The 23,222-nt window shown below is 42.6% G+C and overlaps 1 protein-coding gene across 3 annotated transcripts in view; it reads right to left on the bottom strand.

Moving 5' to 3' along the window:
• dlc (deltaC) overlaps nucleotides 1–23,222 on the bottom strand; it is a 385,702-nt gene that overhangs the window by 29,955 nt on the left and 332,525 nt on the right. The gene's annotated exons all lie outside the window — the stretch shown is intronic.

Raw genomic sequence — 23,222 nt, 5'->3', positions numbered from 1 at the left:
GATCTAGAATTATAGTTCTAGAGTTATAGATCTAGATTTGTACAACATAAAGCTCGATGTTGTTAAGAGTTATAGATCTAGAGCTACCGATCTAGAGTTACAGATCTAGAGCTATAGAACCCTAACCTTAACCCAATGCACAGCTTCAATGATTACAACTAAAACCAGCGATCATCCTGAAACCTAGGAGTAGTGATGACCTCTGACCTCTGACCTGACCCTCCAGAGCCACATAAAGACGGTCACAAAGTCGCCTTCTATCAGCTGAACAACATCTAGATGACTAATGTCTCAGTGAGTCTAGAGAAACTCATCCAGTCGCTTTGATTCCTGTAGCAGCGTCTGTCCAACAAATCAATCCTCCAGCTGCAGCTGATCCAGAACGCTGCTGCTGGAGTTCTGACCAGAACCAGGAGGATAGAGACATAAACCCAGTTCTCTAGAACCTCCACTGGCTCCCTGCAGCTCAGAGGATAAACTTTAAATCCTGTTAGTTTATAAATCACTGAACGGATCAGAACCACAATACATTAAAGATCTGCTGCTGCTGGATCAACCTTCCAGACCCCTCAGGTTCTGGTCTGCTCTGCATCAGAACCAGAACCAAACGAGGAGAAGCAGCATTGAGCTTCTATGCACCACAGATCTGGAACAAACTTCCAGAAAACTGTAAAACAGCAGAAACACTGACTTCCTTTAAATCCAGACTAAAAGCTGCTGTTAGAGTTTTATTAGAAACGTAATAAATTATGAATTTAATGATGGAAATTAATGTCACGTTTTATTGTTGATTCTATGTTGCATTGTGTTTCTGTGTTTATGATGTAAAGCTCTTTGAAATGCCTTGCTGCTGAAATGTGCTATACAAATAAAATTTGATTGACTGATCGATCGATTGATTGGGCCCGTCTCATGCTTGGACAGAACCTTCGTCTGCTTTCCTGTGGATCGGATCTCTGATCCAGAAAAAGACCAATGTGAGGTCAACCAATCAGGGCAGCTGCATCAGATTATCCAGCCAATCAGAGTCCTTCCTCTGGGACAATCACTTCCTGTTGAACAAAGACTGTTCAGAAGTTTGGACCGGACCGGGCCTTGTTTAATTATTAAACGGGACTGAGATGTTTAACATTCATTAGATCCTGTCTGGTCTCCTGCAGGCGGGTCCAATGCAGCTGCAGGCGGTACCATCAGAACAGAAAAGTCCAAAAGCAGCTTTGAATGTCATAAATGAAACAAATGATTGATTGCTAGTTTAACCCAAGTAAAAGTGTCTGAGGACTGAAAGCAGGCAGGAGAACAGAACAGGTTTGGTTATTGGAAGAACTTCGTTTTTAATTATTTCATTTCTGACTCATCAGTTTCATTTCCTCTGTTAGAAAAGCAGCTTTTTATATCTAACATTAACAGCATGAATTAGATCCATGAGAGGAGATTCATTAAGTTCCTATGAAGAACCAAAGAGACTGGATAAGCGAGGCGGCCATACTGGATTTGGTGGTAATGTTGGCGAGAAACATATTTATTTCTCCTTCACTAAATTCTCACTTCTGTTTCTTTTGCAAAGAATAAAACTTATTTTATATATAATTCCTGAAGCCAGTGTGTGGACAAAAACCTTTCACACTAGAACGTTCCCCTCGCCAGGGTTCCCCGTTATCTCCAATGTTATTTGTCTTTGCTATAGAACCCTTGGCAATGATGATAAGAATGCAAACTGATTTATTTGGCATTCAGTTGGGAGACCAAGAGCATAGATTGGCATTGTATGCTGATGATCTGATAGTTTTTTTTTGATAGGGCTGTCCATTGGCATCCCCAATTTAATGCAACAAATAGAGTTTCTTGGTCAATTTTCTGGCTACAAAATAAAGGATTCAAAGTCCTCTGTTCTATTTTTGAACAGGGATGAAAGACTGAACCCAGTTAAACAAACCCCATTTCTCAATGCAAGAGAGGGATTTGTGTACATTGGTGTTAAAATTACCCCAGATATTAAAACAAACTATGATCTTCTGGTCAGTGAAGTAAATTAGTCGCTAAATAAATGGATGATAATGCTCATATCAATGATTGGCCAAATAAACATGATCAAAATGAATATATTACCAACATTTTTGTATCTGTTTCAGTTAATTCCTTTGCCTCTTCCAAAACAATTTTTTGACGGATTAAACTGTATTTTTAATCGATTTATTTGGAATAATAAAAAGCCTAGATTAAGACTTCGCCTGTTGTACCTGCCATATGAGAGAGGGGGGTTACAGCTCCCTAATTTTAAATTGCATTATTGGCTCAGCCATGTTCTACTTTTCAACCGAAACACCCCCAGCAAGGAATAAAAACTTAACCATTAGTAACAAACATTAGATTAAATTTGTATTTGTATTCCACAAGGCCAAAGCAATTGATAAAAATAACAAAAAACCCTTTTTTAAAAAAACACAATTGATCCCATTGGACCCATCAATATATTGGAGATATTCCTTCCATTTCCTCTTTTTCACCTATTTGGGGGAACAGATATTTTAGGGCAGGAAGAGCTGATGGAGGTTTCAAAATCTGGGCAAATAAAGGTGCAGAGGAACTGGCAGATCTTTATAAGGATGACAGGCTTCTTACATTTGAGCAGTTATGCCAAATATATAGCATTTCAAAGAAACACTTTATAAGTATTTACAAATTAAACATTTCATTATGTCGAAACACAAACGGATTGAATCCAAACCACCACTGTCATACCTAGAGAATATTGTTCTGGAAAATCTAGAGAGGATAAGTCACATGTCTTTATTTATGCAGCCTTACTAATGCATGATGAGGAATCCACCGCAGACAGATTGGACGCATGAAGATCTGACATGCGAGAAGAGATAGGAGTGGTGGACTGGGAAACTGCATGCTGTAAAGCCCAAAAGCAGTCAATTAATTCAAGGATGAAACTCCTTCAGAACCAGTGGTTGATGAGAACTTACATAACTCCAGTCAGAGTGAATCGCTGGGCCCCTAACATCCCAGATAGCTGCAGGAAGTGTTACTCTTTTTCACTGTGTATGGGAGTGTCCAGAATTACAGCGATATTGAAACTCAGTTACACAAACTTTGTCAAAGATTGTTGGAGTGACTGGACCTGCTGAGGCTAAAATGTGTGTTTTAGGTATTTAACCAGAGAACTGTGTTTTTAGCTCCAGACAGTTAAAATGGATTGACTTTGGATGCCTGCAGGCCAGGAGATTAATATCTCTACACTGGAAAAATCAGACATATCATCAAACCACATGTGAGTAAAGGAAATGACATCATGTGTGGCTCTGGAGTGACTCACTCATATTGTCAAAGGAAAAGGAGCGAAATGTGAAGAAACATGGTCGCTGTTGACCGAGTTTCTGAAACACTACAAAGGAAATTAAGAGACCGGTGCAGATTGCTGAGTCTTTGTGTCAGTGTGTTTTATGTCTCTGTTTTGGTTTTCTGATATATGTTCTGCTGAGTTGTTGTTTTTTTATTGTTGTTTCTTTATTATTTATATTTGCTTACTTTGGGGACTGAGTTGTTTAATGTGAATCTTATGTCAAATGTATCACTGTCACTTGTTTTTTCTTATGTTATAAAATTCAATAAATATAATGTTTAATTCTTTTTAAAAGAATAAAACTTAAACTAAACCCATCAACCAATCAGGAAGTACAGATGGATGACAATGTTTTTGTTTCTTGTTTTGTACAGAAAGTACTGAATAATTCTCACTGACAAAAACACATCAAAATGTCTGTCAGTGGTGGCCTTGATATAAACAAGGAAAATAACCTCTGATCCAGACTCATGATACTCGTAAGCCAACAGAAACGTTTGAGGATTTATCAGAAACATCCTCAGCTATGCAGGAAGTGACATCAAACCGGACGAAACCTTTAGCTGAATCATCAAAACGTTATAATACAGAAGAAACAGATGTTTTCACAGCCCTGAATCAGACAAAACCAGATTTACAAACAATATGATATAATATTGAGCCCCCCGGTTCCCATTAGCCCCGGGCCCAGAAAAGCTTTATCCGGCCCTGTGAACACTCAGCCTGCTGGTTCTGTATATTCTGTATAATCTGTGCATACAGCTCCCATATTTATATTTATACACAATATCTATATCTCTTGCTATAACCCCTTATAGTCCATACATACATAGTCTTGTACATCTGTAAATAAATATTTATATCTCGTAGAGCACTTCTGGATAGATGCAAACTACATCTCGTTGCTTGTACAGTGCAATGACAATAAAGTTGAATTCTATTCTATTCTATTCTGGTTTGGATTCTGATAAACTGAACTACAATAACGAATAAATACGAAGAATCCAGGATCCAAACAGTTTGGTTGCTCAGAAATCTTAATTTTGCTGAATTTAAAATAATATTCATGTATTTCTGATAATAATTTGCAGGTTAGCATTAAGAGGTGAGTTCAGTTATTAATTTATGTCAAGAAGAAATAAAAGCAAGCAGAGAATCATCAGATTATAAGGAGTTGATACTGGTTAGAATGGTAACACTGGTGGTGGTTGGAGGAAGGGGCCGAACATCCTCCACCCAAACCCAGTCGGATCTATAGAACCTGAAGCTCCATTCAGAGTTCAGCCTGACTGGTTCTCATTTGGACCTTCTGCGGTTCTCAGCATAGAACCAGAACAAACAGAACAAACAACCTTTCTGCATCATGAACATCAGCCCAACAGAACCAGAACCCGACCCACTTCAGGTTCCTGCCAGAACTCTCTGAGTTGATAAAAAAATGTTCTGCATGAACAACTGTTTCCCCTCTGCTGCATCACAAGAGCTCATCGAGCATCTGGTCAACTTTAACTAGGCCAAACACATGGAGGTTCTGTTTCTGAGTGGATTGGACCGTGCAGATTCCTGATTAGTTGGATCAGAACCGTGAGTTCCAGTTCTGGGCCAAACTGAGCAAGAGTAACCCAGGGTAAAATCTGCACCATTGGTTAGCCGTAGTGCATTCAGGCAATCACTGCATCCGGACAGGTTATTCAGGCCTGGTCCAGTTTAACCAGTCAGGTGTGTGTGTTTGTGTGTGGGTGTGTGTGTGGGTGTGTGTGTGTGTGTGTAACCACTGTCGGCTGGAGTCAAAGGCGTGTGTGTGTAGGTGGGGGTTGGGGGGCTGGAGACAAAGGCGCTACAGGTTTGTGCTTCCTAACAATTAGTTCATCTCTTTGTTTATTATGCACTTTTAAGATTCACAATATAAAAATCATTTCGATCTGAACATCCGGTGAGCTTGGATTCATGGCGTTGTCATGCACTGAACTATAAATAAATAATGTTTTGTTTGTTTTTAGCATGCAGTGGTAGCCAATGCTAATTGTTTGGTTGGCATCTGCAGTCAATTGTTACATGATATAACCTTTTAAAATCAATTTATGAGTTTAAGGTTGTGAGATAAATGCTGATATCTTTATTTTGTCTGAAAGATTAGATTGTGGATATAATTGCATTTATTTCTGTATATAATAACTGAATCAAGTCTAGTTAACTAGCAGGATGGTAATTTACTGGTCCTGTTTATTTGATAGAGGCCAGGTGACCCTTTAGGATGGCGACCTTCTGACCTCTGGCTGGGAGCCAGGAGAGCCTGGAACTCACTCCATACTGGTCTGGTAGGAGGCTGATGGTCTGTACTGGTTCCCCCTCCATCTCACCATGCGACACACAAATCATTATTCATCTCTTCATTGGACATTTTCACCTCAAATATCTGGACAATCAAATCAAGGACCTTCCAAATGTGTGTCAGTCGGACACTTTGCTGACCGGTGGGGAAATTTAGGGCTTCTGTTGCATAGTTAAAAACATTGTCCACATTTATATGGAAGATTTACCGCAGTACTGTGTATATACTGTATATATATTTGTTTTTATATTTTGGGGTTCTATGTATGTTTTGTGGTGTTCACTTGAATTTTTCTTCTTTAAAATATGTGGTATTGAAAGCAGTTATTCTTTGTTTTGTTTTATTGGTTACTGACATCAGCTCCAGTAGATGCATCTAGTCTTCAGATACCATGTGCCATCTAGTCCCTTAGTACGTAAACAGCGCTACATGTTCTCCAGAACTGCGCAGTGACAAATATTTGATCAATGTATTTCCTGGTTTTCTAAATTAACTTTGCTCCAAGGTTCTGATCCGTGACCTGTTCTGCCTGGAAAATACTTCTGGGTTTACAGATTAACTCTGTGTTGACACAGCGGTTAATGAAGGTCAACTCTAACATGGTTCTGCTGCTGCAGCCCGGTTAGCCGTCCTGAGGCTGGGTTCAGAACTGGAACCGGAGCTGCAGACACCTGCAGCCACTGCAGCGCCTACAGAGCCGCCAGCGGAGAAACGGGTCGACCCGTGAAACCAACAAGCCACAGAACCAACGGAGCGTCTCATCAAAACAAGTAGGTGGTTCTGACCCAATGTCAGATCCCGATCTGGATCTTTATCTCCTGCCACATTCTGCTGCACAACAACAACAACATGGCCGCTGCCAGCGTGCGGCAGGAATGAAGGTCGGACCTCCTCCAGTTACTGAAGCTGCTTGAACTAAAACACCGCCTTCATCATCAGAACCCCCAACCGGCTCATCGGTTTCCATGGGAACAAGCCTCCCATGGAAGGGAGGCTTGTTCCATCAGAACAAGCCATGGAGCTTGCTCCAGCAGCTGCTGGTGCAGAACCAGCAGCTGCTGGTGCAGAACCGGGAGGCTTGTTCCCATGATGCTCCGCTGGTTTCATGAACTTCGGCGCCTGCCAGTCTCAACTCTGATGAGGATGAAGATAAAGAGGCGGAGCTCTTCGTGGGAAGGTTCTGGAGGATCCATGTTTGTGCTGTGGAACACTCCACTGGGCCGGTTCTCCAGGTTCCTGACTGTCAGAGTGTCTGAGAATAAACCGACTTCCTTTATGTTCTGATGCGTCTGTAACTCAACCTGCCGCCATATTATTTATTATTTCAATATCTGAATTTTCTGAGATTCTATTTCAACATTATTTCAACATATTATTTGAAATATTATTTCAACATTCTGAGTCGCTTTCTCTTCCGTCTGTTTAATGGAGAATCAGCCAATCATACGGCAGCAACCTGCAGTGAAAACAACTTCCTGAAGTTCAAACCGAGCATCAGAAAGAGGAAGAAAGGCGAGTTCAGTGGCTCTGAATGTTGTTGGTACCAGATGGGCTGGTCTGAGTATTTCAGAACCTGCTGATCTGCTGGGACTTTAACCCACAACCGTCTGTCAGATTTGCTCTGGAAGAAGAGATACGCAGAGAGCAGCAGGAGATGGGAGGAAAATGGGCCAGCCGGGTCCAGATGGCAGGAAGGCAACAGGAGCAGAAAGAACCACTGGCTCCAACTGAGGTCTGCAGAGGACCCACAGGAATACAAGACTCCAGTTCACACAGAGTCACCAGAACTGGACCAGAACAGGTTGGGAAAACATTGCCTGCTCCGATGATTCTCTGTTTCAGTTGGTTGGGTCAGAATTTGGTGGAACCACATGAAAGCATGGGTCTGATTGAGGTGGGGGAGGGGATGTCACGGTAAGGGGGTTGACTCGGTACTTTGGACCCATCAGTACCAAGCGAGCATCATTTAAACCCCACAGCCAACAGGGGGACCTCTGGCGGCTCCTTCCAGCAGGTTAATGGACCAGCAGATCGTCTCTAACGGGGTTCTGGAACATGGCGAGACAAGGAGTTACCTTCAACAAGCAAGTGGCGTTTTGCTCACAAGAAATTTGATTGGTAGAAGACTGTCTTCACTGATTGGCCTGGGGATCTACATCCACAACATCTCAAACACCATTTTCAATTCTCAAAGAGAACATGGTAGCAGGCCAAAGGCGAGCTGCAAATCAACCAGCAACCAACAAATGCACCGAGAGATTTCAGAGAAATTGGCCATCCAAGAGTTCACACGTAAAATCCCATCATAGGAGCATCGGCTGCAGCCGGCCCGCCCACATTCCCAACGTTCCTGCCCATTCTGATGCCCACATAGTGAGGAAAACACTGCTAATGGCGCATAGTACATACTAGTGTGCCACATTTGGGTTCAACCCTGCCAGCCCAGTGAAAGTCCAACTGGCAGTGGAGACGCTCTACTGAATACGCCGAACCGTAAAACAGTGTACCGAACTGAACCGACCCGCTTCAGCATGGTTCAGTACTGATTGGGGAGGGATCAGTGGCATTAGTTTGACTAACAAATGGTTTGAAAAATCTCAGTCTAACAGAGAACCTTTGGTGGATTATCATGAATGTTCAGCAGATAGATATGCAGCATCTTTTTGGTGCTAAGTGTTTATATGGGCCTAAATCTGTAAGGAGACGGTTCTGACACCTTGGTAACTAAATACCAAGAAGAGTCAGGGTGGCTCTGAAGCCAACGATCAAGACTAGTTCCCTATAAGTGACTCTCATCAGCAGATTGGCTTTAGAGGTTTGTCCATCCCAGACTTAATATTATGAAAAAAATCATATTCCATAATCTGATTCCAGAGTGTGTGTCTCCAGTGGCTGGGAACAACACACCTTTATGACAATGCAGGGAGACGATTCAGAGCAAATTTATTAAAAACAGAAAACCCAGAAGTATTCACAGCCTTTGCTTGACCCTGTGTGACCCGCCTGTGGAAGTTTGGTCCATCCTTCTCTTCTGATCTTCTCCAGCTGTTTTCAAATCTCTCCAAAGATGTTCAGTTAAAGTCTGGACTCTGATCGGGCCCCTCCAGGACATTCACAGATTAGTTATGGTTCTGGAGTCTCCAGATTCTGGGTCAGATGCTGAAAATAAACCGTCGGTCCAGGCAGGTCCAGATACAGCAGGTTTTCATCCGGGACATCTGTACATTTCTGCATTCATCTTTCCCTCTATCCTGACAAGACTGCCACTTCCAAAGCATGATGCTGCCACCACCATGTTGGGATGGCATTAGCCTGGCATTTTCCTGTTAGGAATGAATATTTTTAGGCAGAATCAGATTTTAATTTTGACATTTAGTCCTTTAAGCAATTAATATATTATTCAAGTGTTTTATGATCTGAACTCGAGCGGTGTTCTGTTGTTGGACTTCTGTGTTTGTCATGGATTGTCCATAACGAACACCATGTTCAGGCATAAGGGTGTCCATATGTGCTCCTGGCACCAGGACACCCTAGCCCGCAGTTTGATGATCGACTTTGTAATCATTTTATTGGATCTGCGACTGTATGTCTTGGACACTCGGGTGAAGAGAAGTGCGGAGCTGTTCACTGACCACTACCTGGTGGTGAGTTGGCTCCGGTGGTGGGGGAGGAAGCCGGTCAGACCTGGCAGACACAAACGTGTTGTGAGGGTCTGCTGGGAACGTCTGGCGGAATCCCCTGTGAGACGGAGTTTTAACTCCCATCTCCAGCAAAACTTTGAACACGTCCCGGGGAGGTGGGGGACATTGAGTCTGAGTGGACCGTGCTCCGTGCCTCCGTTGTCGAGACGGCTTATTGGAGCTGTGGCCGCAAGGTTGTTGGTGCCTGTCGCGGCGACAACCCTCGAACCCGTTGGTGGACACCTTTGGTGAGGGATGCCGTCAGGCTGAAGAAGGAGTCCTATCGGGCCTTTTTGGCCTGCAGGACCCCAGAAGCAGCTGATGGGTACCGGCGGGCAAAGCGGCATGCGGCTCAGGTGGTCGCTGAGGCAAAAACTTGGGCGTGGGAGGAATTTGGAGAGGCCATGCAGAAAGACTTCCATACGGCTTCGAGGCGATTCTGGTCCACCATCCGGCGTCTCAGGAGGGGGAAGAAGTGCAGCACCAACACTGTTTATAGTGGGGATGGTGTGATGCTGACTGCTGACCTCGACTTGGGACGTTGTGGGCCGGTGGGCAGAGTACTTAGAAGACCTTCTCAATCCCACCAACATGCCTTCCATTGAGAAAGCTGAGCCTGGGGACTCTGGGTTGGGCTCTCCAATCTCTGGGGACAAGGTCGCCGAGGTGGTTAAAAAGCTCCTCGGTGGGGAGACCACTAGGGGCGCGTTATGGAGTAGACGTGCGAACCACGAGGTCCCAACATTTTTGGTTAAAATAGTTTTAAAAATCGCCCAAAGCACCCCAACTCTTGGATATTCTGAATTGCAACTGGAAAGTCGACGTTATTGTACGTACTCCTGTCTTTCCTCGAACAAAATGCCGTCTAAACCATCTGCTAAAGGAGCGCAAGCTAATAACCCGGAGGCTGCTAGCAAAGCAGCTATAGACCAGGCCATGCTGCTTACATTCCGCGATATTGTTAAAGAAGGGTGAGGTGGAGCGGCTGTTGCAGTGGTGCAGGGAGAACAATCTGCTCCTCAACAACTCAAAGACAAAAGAACTCATAATAGATTACAGGAGGAATAAAACGGACATTACACCACTAACCATTGGGGGAAAATGTGTGGAGAGGGTAGCTGATTTCCGTTTCCTGGGGGTCCACATTGAGCAGGGCCTCACATGGAACATGAACACCTTGGAGCTGATAAAAAAGGCCCAGCAAAGACTGAACTTCCTGAGGGTTCTCAGGAGGAACAGCATCAAGGAGAAGCTGCTGGTGTCCTTCTACAAGTGCTCCATAGAGAGCATACTGACCTACTGTATCTGCGTCTGGTATAACAGCAGCACTACGGCTCAAAGGAAAGCTCTCCAAAGGGTTGGGAATACAGCCCAAAAAATCATTGGCTGCCCTCTCCCCTCACTGGAGAACCTGCACAGCGACCGCTGTCTAAGAAAAGCACAACACATCACAAAGGACACTTCTCACCCCGGACCTTCTCTGTTCACACTGCTGCCTTCAGGCAGAAGATACAGAGTAATCAGAACCAGAACCAACCGTCTCAGAGACAGTTTCTACCCGACAGCAATAACAAAACTAAATGCAATCAAAAACAACCATTAATCATCATGAATGATGGATGTGAGAATGTGGCTGTTCTTATTTAGTGTTTTTTTTGTTGTTTTTTTTTCCAGTTGTTTGTTGAGTCTTGCGTTGTGTGTGAATTGTGAGACAGTTATTTTTTGTTTTTGGGCATGTGCACTGACTGATGGCACCTTTTGAATTTCGTTGTTCTTGTGACAATGACAATAAAGATTTATCTTGTCTATCTTAAGTAATTCGAGAGGAAAACAAAAACCTATGAGGTGAAATTAAAGAGGAAATCGCCAAAGCCGTTTCACCCATTCAAGCTGCTGTTGACGAATTCACAAAGAAATTCGGTGACTATGAAGAAGGCCTGGAAAATTTGGACAAGAACTTGGAAGTTGTGGAAACCTGCTATGCGGATCTAAACAACCAATATCATAAGTTGTTGGCAAAAACAGACGACTTGGAAAATAGGGGAAGACGTTGTAACCTACGCATACTGGGAATACCTGAAGGAATGGAGCAGGGGAACCCCACCAGATTCATTGCAGACCTGTTATTCGACATTCTGGGTGGTCCCGACGGTCTGGAAAAGGCTCCACTCCTGGACAGGGCTCATCGAGTGGCAGCGCCGGTGCCTCCGAAAGGAAAACGCCCGCGGGCCTTTATTGTGCGGATCCATTACTACCAGGAGAAGGAGCAGATACAACAGCTGGCTAGACGGAAAGGCAAGTTGGAGTTTCGAGGGGAGCAGATTTTTATCTTTCCCGACTACAGCATCGACCTGTCCAGACTCCGGGCCGCCTTCAATGGGATAAAGAAGCTACTACAGAAAAAAGACGGAGTTCGCTACGGTCTTATCTATCCTGCTCGTTTTCGGGTCTCCATGAATGGCGAAACAAAAATGTTTGATTCCCCTGAGTCAGCGAAAACCTTTATTGAATCCAAGTTCGGTCCCCTCTCTGAGTGAGCAGGATACAGGATTCGTCTGAAAAACTTTGAGCAACTCTCCTGCATCTGCAGACTGATGCATACGGATGGTACGTTTGTTTGTGTTTCTGGGCAGTTGAGTGGATGGTAGTGTTGGTAGATTGGGTACCAAGCGAACTGTACCGCCCGAACTAGCGTATATTCGACGTTAAATATACACATCTTATGTTATCTTAGTTGTTATAGGAGTTCGCACTTGTTTTAAAAGAAAAACTACATACAATGTTTGATGTGACTTTCTTCAACACGCTTTGGGGTAAATGGGTGATTTATAGTTTAGATTCCCTTTTTTTTTGCTTGGGACAGTGGTTGAGTTTATGGTGAATGGTTCCTACAGAAAGAAGAGAGGCTTTGGGGATGTTGTGTTTGTCAGTTGGGGACAACACTGAATGTAAAGGGATGGGTGGGTACTTGTTTTTGGCTCTTTTACTTGCTTTGTGTGTGTGCTTTTTGTTTTCTTTATGTCATTTATTATTTACACAGATGCTGGCTAACTACAAACTTACAGTGTACACCATGGACAGGACTAATGAATGTGATTTGGACCATTTTCTCTTATCGTATATGTAGACGTCGAGTTCCACTGACTATGCCTCTGTAAGTAATGATTGCCATGTTAATTTTATTAGCTGGAATGTAAAAGGATTGAATCATCCAGTGAAACGGAACAAGGTGCTTTCTCATCTCTGCCGTCTTAAGGTACATATAGTGTTCCTGCAAGAAACGCACCTTAAAGATATAGACCATTCAAGACTTAAAAGAAGTTGGGTTGAGCAAAGTTTTCATTCTAGTTTTAATGGTAAAGCACGAGGCGCAGCAATTCTGGTCAATAAAAATACTCCATTTATAATGTCGGATATAATGACTGACTCGAACGGCCGGTACGTAATTGTGACTGGGTCACTTTTTAACACTCCAATTATTTTAGTAAACATATATGCCCCTAACTTTGATGACCCTAAATTCTTCAATAACTTGATTCGCTCCCTTCCTCTAATTGATACTCACCAACTGATACTTGGAGGACACATGAACACTGTCATGGACTCGGTGTTGGATCGCTCTTCGACCAAAAACTTTTCACTCCCGAAGTCTTCAATAGTTTTACAGTCATTTCTACAGAATTACGGTGCTGTGGATATTTGGAGATATTTATACCCATGTACCCGACAATATTCCTTTTTTTCTGCAGTTCATCAAACATATTCACGTATAGATTATTTTTTTGTAGATAAAAAACTACTTCCTAATATTAAAACTTGTAGATATGATAGTATAGTTATATCTGATCATAGCCCACTTATTTTGGAACTTAGTTTTCCAGACAAACGTTCTGTGTATTCTTGGCGACTCAATCCTCTTCTTTTGTCAGATAAAGAATTTGTGCAATATATTTCAGAACAAATTGATTTTTTCTTAAAAATGAACATTTCACCGGGTATAGCTTTTAGTACAGTTTGGGAAAGCTTGAAAGCATTTTTACGCGGCCACATTATATCCTATTGCTCACATACTAAAAAACAGAAGGTAAAACGTTTATCTGAATTGACAGATCTGATTTCACAATTAGACAAACAGCACTCTATAACTCCATCTCCGGATTTGTTTAAACAAAGATTGACCTTGCAAACTGAGTTTAATCTAACTTCTACTGAACAGTCTGAACATATGATTCTTAAATCTAGGAGAATGTGGTATGAGCACGGGGAGAAAGCGTCTAGAATTTTGGCACATCAGCTTCGTAGATCCGAAACTGCACATTTAATTCCTGAAATTAAAACCCAATCTGGACAGATTACTACAGATCCACAAAAAATAAATGAGAGTTTTAAAAAGTTTTACTCTAACCTTTATGAATCAGAATCTTTAAAAATGCCTGGATTGTTTGATACATTTTTTGAAAAGATGACAATCCCAACTTTAGACTCTACACTTAGGGATCAATTGGAGGAACAGATTACTGTAGAAGAAATTAAATTTGCAATTTACTCAATGCAGAATGCAAAATTTCCGGGACCAGATGGCTACCCAGTTGAATTTTTCAAGACCTTTAAAGATAGTTTGTCTCCATTATTACGAAATAAGTTTGTTGAATCATTTAACTGGCAATGCTTTCCCCCAACGCTTCGTCAAGCCACTATTTCTTTGTTATTAAAGCCAAATAAGGATCCACTTGAATGTTCGTCATATCGTCCAATATCGCTGTTAAATGTGGATTTAAAAATATTGTCTAAGATCTTGGCTCACAGACTAGAACAATGTTTACCTCATATTATTTCTTCTGACCAAACAGGATTTGTAAAGGGAAGGCATGGCTTTTTCAACTTGCATAGATTTGTTAACATATTATACACGGAGTCAACTGCAACCCCTGAAGTCGCCTTGTCACTTGACGCTGAAAAGGCCTTTGATCGGGTGGAGTGGGACTATTTGTTTTACATATTAAATAAATTTGGATTTGGCCCTAAATTTATTTCTTGGGTTCGGGTACTTTACTCCTCACCTATGGCGTGTGTTCGAACGAATTCATTATATTCCTGTTACTTCCCACTTCATCGCGGGACAAGACAGGGGTGTCCCCTCTTTTATTTGCGTTAGCAATTGAACCGTTGGCGATTAAGCTGCGAGCAGAAGATAAGGTTAAGGGTATCTACAGAGCGGATCAGGAGCACAAATTATCTTTATACGCTGATGACCTCCTGCTGTATATCTCGGACCCCTTGGGCTCTCTTCCCCATGCGCTTACCATATTTGAACAATTCGGCACTATTTCGGGTTACAAATTAAATTTGCATAAAAGTGAATTATTTAGTATAAACTCTAAAGCCAGGAAGATTTCATTTATAAAGTTTCCTTTTAAAGTCAAATCAGATTACGTGACTTACTTGGGGGTCAAAGTTACTCGCAAATATAAAGATCTCTTTAAAAAGAATTTTGTACCACTTCTTGAAAATACTAAATTAGATTTTCAGAGGTGGAATGATCTGCCACTATCATTAATGGGCCGTGTCAATTCTATAAAAATGAACATATTGCCTAAGTTCCTTTATTTATTTCAGTGCATTCCATGTTACATCCCAAAGGAATTCTTTGTGACACTAGATAAACACGTTTCTGCTTTTATTTGGAATAGTAAATCCCCCAGAATTCGTAAAGATTTTATGCAGAGACCTAGACCTATGGGCGGATTGGCTTTGCCAATTTCCAGTCTTATTACTGGGGAGCAAATATACGAAACATGCTATATTGGATTAGTGATTTTTCTACAGAAACCCCATCTTGGCTTCAGATTGAGTCGTCTAATTGTGGCCAGACTAGTCTACCTGCTTTGTTGACCTCTGCTCTCCCTTTAGAGATACAGTATGTACATATAAATGCAACCCTCTGCTATATAATTCCCTGAGAATCTGGGTGCAGTGTAGGAAAAAATTGGGACAACATTTTATGTCAATTAAAACTCCTATCTGTTCAAATCATATGTTCCCACCTTCTATGTCTGATTCTGCCTTTAAAATTTGGGAAAGAAATGGACTAAGTAAAGTTAAACACCATGTCATTGATGGGAGTTTTGCTTCGTTTACACAACTCATGGAACAGTTTAATATTCCACATACACACTTTTTCCGCTATTTACAACTGTGGCATTTTGTGAAAAATAGATATCCCACATTTCCTGAACTGCCTGAAGAAACAGCTCTGGATAAAATCATAGGTATAAACATCCATCAAAGGGGGGCGAATAAAAAGATCTATACCATACTGCTAGATCTACAATCTCCTTCTCTCTCCATTATTAAGTCGTATTGGGAGAAAGATCTTGCAGTTACATTAACAGATGAGCTCTGGCAATCTATTCTTCACAGGGCACACTCCTCTTCTATATGCGCTAGACATGGGCTCCTGCACCGGTTGCATGTCTCTAATGAAAAGCTAGCTAAGTTTTATCCAGGGGCTGATCCCTTATGTAACCGATGCGGGTCAGAAGTCGGCTCCCTCATTCAAGCTTTCTGGGTGTGTTCAAAACTTCACACCTATTGGACATCTATATTCAATACATTCTCAGAAATATACAATGTTAAATTTGGACCTTCTGCTCTAACTGAAATTTTTGGAGTCATACCCCCGAATATTTTACTTTCCAAGTATAATTCAAATACAGTAGCTTTTGCTACGTTGATTGCGAGACGTTTGATACTTTTGAGATGGAAACAGCAGGCCCCGCCTACACATGAACAGTGGCTTTCAGAGCTCATGAGGTTTTTGCATTTAGAAAAGATGAGGTGTACACTGGCAGGTTCAACTGCTAAATTTATCAAGGCATGGCAGCCGTTTTTACAATACATGGAAACATTCAAGATGAGTACCTCATCGTAACCAAACTACTGCTATTTTCTTTTAGTTAGCTGTGAACAAATTTTAGCATTTTCATTTGTCTTTATTTTTCTGTGTATGTGTGTGGTTTTTAAACTTTTATTTTATTTTTAATTTGTTTTTGTTTTTTGGGGGGGGGGTTGTGTTTCGTGTAAGGGTTATGTACTCTACAGACCAAAAGTTTGGACACACTTTCTCATTGAATTCAATGAGAAGGTGGGTCCAAACTTTTGGTCTGAACTGAGTACAGACCAAAAGTTTGGACACACAGTTGTGTCCAAACCTTTGGTCTGTACTGTATGTTAAGAAGGACAGCGTTGTATAAAACCTGAATGCTGTAAAGAATATGCTGTGAAAATTGATAAAGTATAAAATAAAAAAATAAAAAAGCTCCTCGGTGGCAGGGCCCCGGGGGTGGATGAGATCCGCCCAGAGTTCCTTAAGGCTCTGGATGTTGTAGGGTTGTGTTGGCTGACGCGACTCTGCAATATTGCATGGACATCGGGGGCAGTTCCCCTGGATTGGCAGACCGGGGTGGTGGTCCCCCTGTTCAAAAAGGGGGACCGGAGGGTGTGCTCTAATTATAGAGGGGTCACACTCTTAAGCCTCCCTGGCAAGGTCTATTCAGGGGTCCTGGAGAGGAGGACAGTGTGGTTCTGGTTCTGGCCGTGGAACACTGGACCAGCTCTACACCCTCAGCAGGGTTCTGGAGGGTTCTGGGAGTTCGCCCAACTGGTCTACATGTGTTTTGTGGACTTGGAGAAGGCGTTCGACCGTGTCCCTCGGGGAGCCCTGTGGGGGGTTCTCCGGGAGTATGGGGTACCGGGCCCTTTGATACGGGCCATCAGGTCCCTGTATGACCGGTGTCAGAGTCTGGTCCGCATTGCCGGCAGTAAGTCGGGCTCATTTCCGGTGAGAGTTGGACTCCGCCAGGGCTGCCCTTTTTCACCGATTCTGTTCATTACTTTCATGTACAGAATTTCTAGGTACAGCCAAGGTGTCGATGGATCCGATTTGGTGGCCTTAGGATCTCATCTCTGCTTTTTGCAGATGATGTGGTCCTATTGGCTTCATCAGGTCATGATCTGCAGCTCTCGCTGGAGCAGTTCGCAGCCGAGTGTGAAGCGGCCGGGATGAAGATCAGTGCCTCCAAATCCGAGGCCATGGTCTTGAGCCGGAAAAGGGTAGAGAGCCTTCTCCGGGTCAGGGGAGGATGTCCCGCCCCAAGTGGAGGAGTTCAAGTATCTTGGGATCTTGTTCACAAATGTGGGAAAAAGGGAGCGGGAGACCGACAGGGGGTACAGCGTTTGCCGTGAAGGGGGCGCTGTACAGGTCGATCGTGGTCAAGAGAGAGCTGAGCCAAAAAGCGAAGCTCTCGATTTACCGGTCGATCTACGTTCCCACCCTCATCTATGGTCATGAGCTTTGGGTCATGATCGAAAGAACGAGATCGCGGATACAAGCGGCTGAAATGGGTTTTCTCAGTAGGGTGTCTGGGCTCTCTCTTAGAGACAGGGTGAGAAGCTCGGTCATTTGGGAGGGACTCAGAGAGGAGCCAGTTAAGGTGGCTCGGGCATCTGGTCAGGATGGACGCCTGCCTGGTGAAGTGTTTATGTCCCACCGGGAGGAGGCACCGGGGAAGACCCAGGACATGCTGGAGAGACGATGTCTCTCGGCTGGCCTGGGAACCCCCTAACCCTACTCCCCTGGAAGAGCTGGAACAAGTGGCTGGGGAGGGAAGTCTAGGCCTCCCTTCTTAAGCTGCCCCATGACCTGAGCCCGGATAAGAGAAAGAAAATGGATGGATGGATGTTTTTGCTAAATAACTATTTTCTGAAAAACAGTGTGAGGACAGGGATGTCTGTGAATCTGAGTGGAAGGTTCGTTCCTCCAAGTTATAGGTTATTTTGTGTATCAGCTCAGGAAAACAGACGTTGCACATGCAGCAAAGGGGGAAGAGCTGAACAGATTCTAGGGGAAAGGTTATTATGTGATGATTTGGTAGTCTCTGGATAAAACTTGTTGGGGGTAAAATCTCGGATCACTTCAGGCGTTTTGCTTTCAGATGTTCTGAGAAGTTTGATCCCAAAGATATATCTTTATATTCAATAAATATGATCCATTTTTTTACTTCTTTTTGTGCTGGTTTAATCTTTCGCATACAAATCCGGAGTGATTTATTGTTCATAACACTCCAAACATGACATCTGGCATTCACACCAAAGAGTTCAATCTTTGTCTCATCAGACCAGAGAATCTTGTTTCTCCTGGTCTGAGAGTCCTTCAGGTGCCTTCAGGTGACTCCAGACGGGGTGCCGTGAGTCTTTCATTAAGGACTTGTTTCGTCTGGCTGCTCTCGTTCTGGTCTGAGGTCCAGATGGTCCAGACAGGTTTTCATCCAGGACATTTCTCTACTTTGTTGAATTCATCTTTTCCTCTATCCTGACTAGTCTTCCACTTCCATAGCATGATGCTGCCACCACCATGTAGGGATGGTGCATCATTAGCATGATGCTGCTATGGAAGTGGTGTGATGGATTGGATGATTGCTGCAGAGATGGCTGTCCTTCTGGAAGGTTCTTGTCTCTCCTCAGAGGAATGCTGGAGCTCTGACAGAAGGACCATCGGGTTTTCAGCCTCCTCCCCAGGTTGCTCGGTTTAGATGGCCGGCCAGCTGCAGGAAGAGTCCTTCTGGTTCCAATCTTCTTCCACTGACCAGTGATGGATGCCACTGAGCTCAGTGGGACCTTCAAAACAGCACAGATGCTTCTGGGTCCTTCCCCAGATTTGCCTGTAGATAATTCTGTCTCTGAATTGAATTTACGACAGATTAACTTAATTTAAGATGAAGAAACACCTGAAGGATGATCAATGAAACGACTCCATGTTGAGCTTCACCAACAAAATATTAAGCAAAGGATGCAAACACTTTTCTTGGTTTTCTAGTGCTTACGAATTTGGAAAAAAAAATCAAACTTTATTCCACATTGTCATAATGGTATATTTATGTGTAGAATGGTAATTCTAATTTATGTGTAGAATGGTAATTCTACATATAAATATCAGGCGCACATTGCTGGAGTAGTGATGGACTCTGACCTGAACCTCCAGAGCCACATAAAGACAGTTACAAAGTCGGCCTTCTATCACCTGAAGAACATTTCCAGGATTAAAGGACTAATGTCTCAGCCAGATCTAGAGAAACTCATCCATGCGTTCATCTTCAGTCGTATTGATTATTGCAACAGCGTCTTCACAGGTCTGTCCAACAAATCAATCAAACAGCTGCAGCTGATCCAGAATGCTGCTGCTGGCGTTCTGACTAAAACCAGGAAGATAGAGCACATAACACCAGTTTTAAAGTCCCTCCACTGGCTCCCTGTAGCTCAAAGAATAGACTTTAAAATACTGTTGTTAGTTTATAAATCACTGAATGGCTTAGCACCACAATACATTAAAGATCTGCTGCTGTTGTATCAACCTTCCAGACCTCTCAGGTTCTGGTTCTGGTTCTGCTCTGCATCCCCAGAACCAGAACCAAACGAGGAGAAGCAGCTTTCAGCATCTATGCACCACAAATTTGGAACAAACTTCCAGAAAACTGTAAAACAGCTGAAACACTGACTTCCTTTAAATGTCGACTGAAAACCCACCTGTTTAGGATTGTATTTGAAATGTAATCAATTACAAATTTATTGATGAAACCTGAATTAATGTCATGTTTTGATTATTGATTCTATATTGCATTGTGTTTCTGTGTTTGTAATGATGTAAAGCACTTTGAAATGCCTTGCTGCTGAAATGTGCTATACAAATCAAATTTGATTGATTGATAGAATATTGAAGAAAGAGATTTATTTAATATAAACTGGAATAAGGCTGCAACATAACAAAATGTGGAAAAAGTGAAGTGCTGTGAATACTTTGTAGATGAATGTATCTGAAGGTGATTTATGCCTCGTTTCCACTGAGCGGTACGGAACGGGTCGGTGCGGTTCAGTGAACTACCAGTGATAAATGCTCCATCACTTATGAAGAGTGATGGAGGAAGATGGAGGGCGATCTGGGCCAGCGTTCACTGCCTTGTTTAAAAATGCACACACGGAGGACGTCCGGGAACTCCGTCATGGCCGCAGCTTAAGATTCGAGCTCCCCGACCCAGATTTTTGTAAACCCAATTAATCTCATAATTTATCAACAAAAAGTCAGAAAAATAATACTTAAAAAGGGGCATTTACTATGATAGATAATGCAGAGAAGCGGATAGAAGAAGCGGAGGAGCTTTGAGGAAGCTACAATTGAGCTCCTGGAGCTACAGAAACAGTTCGAAACATGGCTTGTGGATCAGCAGGGACGTTCAAGGAGGGAGAATGTTCGGATTCCTGGACTCAAGGAAGGTGCAGAGGACGGCGCCGGATTGATGACGGAATTTATAGAAAACCTTTTGAGAGAGAAACTGGAGCTGCCGCCGTCTTTTCTCTTCCAGATAGAGAGAGCTCATCGGGCTCCGCCGCCGCGTCCCTCCCTGGAATCACCACCGAGATCTATAGTGGTAAAGTTTATGAGCTTCAGACTGAAAGAAGAGATTATAAAGAAGGCATGGCAGAAGAAGGGATTCATGTACAAGGGGAAGAAAGTTTTTCTGGATCATGACTACGCCCCAGAGGTGCTGAAGAAACGAGAAGAGTTCTGCGGGAGAAGAACATACGTTTCCAGACGCCATTCCCAACGAGACTGCATGTTTTCTACGAGGGAGAGACGAGGGTCTACAACACGGCTGAGGAGACATGGCGGCGCGAGGGCTGCAGGTGGCGGTGACCAGACCAGCGGAGAACAGCTTGGAGAAGATCAGACGCCTAACTTGGAAGACCATCGGGGCCAAGAAAGGACCGACACCCAGAGGGACAGTAGAAAGATACAAACAACGATTGCAATGTTTTAGGAGAAGTCAGGATGAGATTTAAGGACTACTGCCTTTTAAAAATGAGGTATTTTAGATCTTTTAGTTTTTTTGGATGGGTCTATTCAAGTTTGAAGGGAGAAACGGGGGTTTAGTGAATGATGACTCGGGTCAAGTTAACAGAACTTTTTGTTTTTTTTAATTTTTCTTGAGGGAGTTTTTTTCATTACGGTCGGGGTATCCTCCTCTTTTTGTGAACTTTGGAGCGGTGGCATAAATATGAACAAAGCTAACTGCAACAGAAAGGGCCCCGTCCCTCTGGCAGGTAGTCCATCATGGCTTAAAAAGGGTCAAAGTTCAGAACCCACTCTTGGAAGTTCTTTTGTTAGTCACAAGTTCATCAGTGAACATTATAAAATTGTTTAGTTGTGTGTTCATTATTACTTTATCTGTAGCCTAAGGGTCCTTCAAGGTGTAGAGAAGGTGGGAAATAAGGAGTTACATGGTGTAAATGACAACACAGGAAAAGGTATTAAAGTTGGCCTCTTTTCATGTGAATTTGATGCTCAACCAGGTTAAAAGGTCTAAAGTATTAGGAAAAGTGAGAAGAGAAGGGATGGGAGTGGCACTGCTGCAGGAGAAAGAACATGAGAAACTTAAGAGAAACAGTTTAAATCAAGCATTTTACTCATCATATCGATCAGGCCATAGGAATCCTTATATGAGGGAGATCCATATTTGAAAAGCTTTCAGAAACGATAGACAAAGAGGGGAGATATGTGCTGATTAAGGGGAGATTAGAAGGAGAACTGAACATGTAAACCCCCCAGGCTCTGACTGCTCATTCTACAGAAAGATGTTTGATTTAATGACAGCTGAGGGAGAAGGCAGTCTGATATGTGGAGGAGATTTAAACCTCAGACCCACAACTTGATTGTTCAGATGGCGGGAAGCAAAAATCTAGAATTGGTAAAAAATGTAAAGAATTAATGACAGCTGGGAATAATGGACGAGTCTGGTCTGATGTCAGGCTACAAATTAAACACAAAGAAAACCCAAGTTCTCTCTTTCAGCTATTCACCACATCAACTTATTTAAAAAAATTAATTGGGATTGATAGGCATTCAAACTCTCTGAAATACCTCGGAGTATTTCTGTCTCATGACTGATCTGAACTAAAATCTTTAAACTTTAGCTTCTTGGTGTCTAGAATAAAGTCAGATATAGGAAGGTGAAGTTTAATCCCTTTTACAAGCTTAGCATCAAGAGTGGAAATGATTCAAACAAATATTTTACCAAGGTTCCTGTAGTTATTTACAACTCTCCCAGTCGAGGAGGCAGATAAAGACTTTGCAGAATGGGATAAAATCATATCGAGATTCATATGGCAAGGAAGAAGATCAGGAATTAGATTCAGAACTTTGCAGTTATGGAAGGACGAAGGACGGTTAGCCGTACCGTCTTAAGAGCTACTATGTTGCAGCACAGCTTGGTACTCTAATGAACATAAGCAAAATGGAAAGATATAGAATGTGCTATGTCACATTCTATATCCCAGTTACCGTAACTACCTCTGGAGGTAGACATTACAAGGTAGTTATCTCTAGAGAGGTAGAGATAACTACCTCTCAATACAATGGATGAGTTTGGTCTGATGTCAGGCTACATCAGACCAAACTCTAACTCTAACTACCTCTAGAGGTAGTTAACTAGAGGTAGAGAGGTACTGGACTCTCTGGTCCAGTGCTTAACTGGTTCGAATCCTACATAAAGAACAGGGATTTCTTTGTTTCAATTGAAAACTTTTCATCAAAGAGGTCAAAGGTCACATGTGGGGTACCCCAAGGTTCAATCCTAGGGCCCCTTTTATTCAATATTTATATGCTCCCACTAGCTCAGGTTATAACAGGAAATGATATTAGCTACCATAACTATGCAGATGACACACAGCTCTAAATTACGATGTCACCAGGTGACCTTTGACCCCATCCAATCACTGAACAGATGCTTAGAACAGATAAATGTGTGGA

Source organism: Xiphophorus hellerii, chromosome 18, assembly GCF_003331165.1.
Source record: "Xiphophorus hellerii strain 12219 chromosome 18, Xiphophorus_hellerii-4.1, whole genome shotgun sequence".
In the NCBI taxonomy this organism is placed as follows: Eukaryota; Metazoa; Chordata; class Actinopteri; order Cyprinodontiformes; family Poeciliidae; genus Xiphophorus; species Xiphophorus hellerii.
The sequence above is the reverse complement of the archived record's forward strand: the minus strand, read 5'-3'. Positions and strand labels throughout refer to the sequence as shown.